This window comes from Aedes albopictus, chromosome 3, assembly GCF_035046485.1.
Source record: "Aedes albopictus strain Foshan chromosome 3, AalbF5, whole genome shotgun sequence".
NCBI lineage: Eukaryota > Metazoa > Arthropoda > Insecta > Diptera > Culicidae > Aedes > Aedes albopictus.
Genome location: NC_085138.1, coordinates 149,607,685 through 149,610,274, shown reverse-complemented (window position 1 = coordinate 149,610,274; position 2,590 = coordinate 149,607,685). Strand labels below are relative to the sequence as shown.

At 41.9% G+C, this 2,590-nt stretch overlaps 1 long non-coding RNA gene across 1 annotated transcript; it reads left to right on the top strand.

The window, feature by feature from the left end:
* Positions 1-207: 207 nt before the first annotated feature.
* Positions 208-1,795, top strand: LOC115266130 (uncharacterized). The gene is made up of 3 exons (XR_009999024.1): positions 208-416; positions 483-537; positions 604-1,795. It is a non-coding gene; the product is annotated as an uncharacterized LOC115266130 (long non-coding RNA).
* The last annotated feature ends 795 nt before the right edge of the window (positions 1,796-2,590 follow it).

Here is a 2,590-nt window from a genome sequence, read left to right as displayed (position 1 = left end):
TAAATGTATACCTACCTGATACATTGCTTGGAGGATAACTAATCGTACTAAAAAGTAATTCACTGTTTTCTGCTTATACTCCTGAATATATGCAATCTGAGTATATTCCTGGAGGATGGCTTGGGAAGATAACTAATCGTACTAAAAAAAATAGCACAATATTCGTGGAGGATGGAACTTGGAGGATAACAAAACCTCGCTGAAGAAAAGGATCTCATTTTGAGTGGTAACTCATAACCAACACTAATGTGTTGAGAACTGTCATTGCTACAGCTGTGCAATGTTTATGTTTACGTTTCGCTTCGAGTGTGACGGTTCGCGATACCGGCTTTCTCGAGTCTATTTCCACGAATTAAATCGCGCGTTTCGGGAAATTAACTAAAAAATTGTGTCCGCGAATAGAAAACTCTCGACAGGTACGTACAAGAAATATCCGCGATTCCTAATCATTTACCGGTCATCGTTACTCTTGTCTTTTGCAGAATCGAACGGATCGGAGAGGATTCACTTCTGGAGGCAATATTTTGGTCTGCCCAGGTGAGTAAAGATTTTGTAAACAATATTTCGTTTCGAGTTTGGTTGTAACGTGTTGGTGCATTTCAGGTCTGAAAGTGCATCCATTGAGCACTCATTCATTGAGTGACTCATCAATTGAGCGGTCCGGACCTATGAATGGTGAGTAACAAATCAATCAACTGCGACTGATTGTTGAAGAATTCACGTTCATCGATGAATATTTTTGTGTTTTAGAAGCTGGACTTCGATTGTCCAAACAACTTACTGCGTGGGATAAAGGACATCGCCGAATCGACTGTATCGAAACGGTCCCACTTTTGGAGGAAAATGTCGGGCTCGCACCGGACAACTTCGCCGGGATTCCTCGAGCTTCTCGACTGCGCTTTGGCCACATCGGACCGATACTCTCGGGTGCTACCAGGTAGACCCGAGCAAAAAGTGTTTATTTATTCTGTACTTTTATGGTAGTACTCTAAATTACCAAATAAATTTCGATTTTGGGGTTTGGGAATGGGTTTTCTAGGAAGAAAAACCCCATCGGGGTTCGGGAAATCGGAAAGCAGTTCACGGGAACTGTCCGCGGTAATCTTTCGCGCATTTCCGTCGGGTTGGGAGAATTTTTCGCGATTTGCTTTACGGTGTCCATTTCAGATCGCCACTCGGGTGGGTCTGCTTTAGTTTCGCGGTTTGTCTAGCGGTTTTGAGAGCTCTTCATCGGTTGCTCGGATCGTGGTAAGTATCTCCTACGGTAAGTATTATACTTTTCGGTTACTTCGCGGATTTTGGTCAGACCTCCGGATGTCTGCCAAACCGGTTTCACGTTTTATTGATTTCGCGACCGAGATCGCGACGTACTCTCGGTTGGGTCAGCACCCATCGTTGTTGTGACCGGTCGATCTTGCTCGAAGAGATCGACCTTTAGAGTTCGGGTGTGCAAGAACACGGCTTGCTCTTCTAGATTTTCGCGGATACTGGAATAATGCGGACATTTTGCGGTTGTTTGTGCGGAAGTCCATCGAACAGACCGAGTCTTCCAACGAGTTGCACGACGGTGCGATCGTTTGATATCGCGGCGAGACATTTCGCGGTTACGTTTCGGTCACGGATTGGTTCCGCGTTTCACGAATTTCGATTAAATTTGTTATTCTACATAGCGTTCAATCGGATTGGATAATACGACCTAAAATTGAAAAAAAAACCTAATATTTACGCGCGCATTTTGAAAATTCCTATGGTATGCTCGTGATTCCGGAATGGAATCCGTGTGTTCCTGAAACATTCTTCGCACTCACTCGCGATTCCTCGACCAGTGAGCGTGACTGTTCTTGATTGCCTTATGAAAAGGTCTTATTTCGGGAAAAGTTACTTGAGGTGGAGCCTTCAAGTTCAAATTGGAACCGAACGGTTACAACTTTCGAAAAAAAAGTTTCTCTAATAGTTAGGGTCTGGGACCATTTGGGCAGGAGCACCTATTTTCCCAACTAACAATCACTCATTTTACAAGCACCTTTACGACGAATTGATTCAGCATGATGCTGAATAATATTTGGATAATTTTCAGGCACAACCTTTGTTCGGGTTTTGTTCACACAAATTTGGAGAAACTGTAAAGCATAGTGTTGTGTACCAACTAAAATGTTTGTTGTTAAATCGTTTTACAAATATATAGTAAAACTGTTATTCAGCTGTAGCAAAAATGATTAAAAATAAAAAAAATGCAAAATTTTTCAATTTCCACGAGAGTTTATGATTGGAACTTAATGCTGTGAACAAATATTGTGAAATAATAACTACACATAAATTTACCTAAATCCAGATTCGAACTCGAGACCCGTCGATTGCCAGCCGCATGCCTTCCTATCTGCGCCATCCTAGAGATGATGAATTGCAGCGCTCAAATCAAAACATAAACTTCCCGTGGTTTAATAATGATCAGACTCTGACTCCTATACAGCAGTGGTGAATTAGCACAACATTATGGTTAACGACTGAACAACAGATTAATTCAGCTGTTTTTCGGTAAAAAACACGTGTTTTTCATCATGTACTCTGAGTCGAAGTATGATGAAACGAA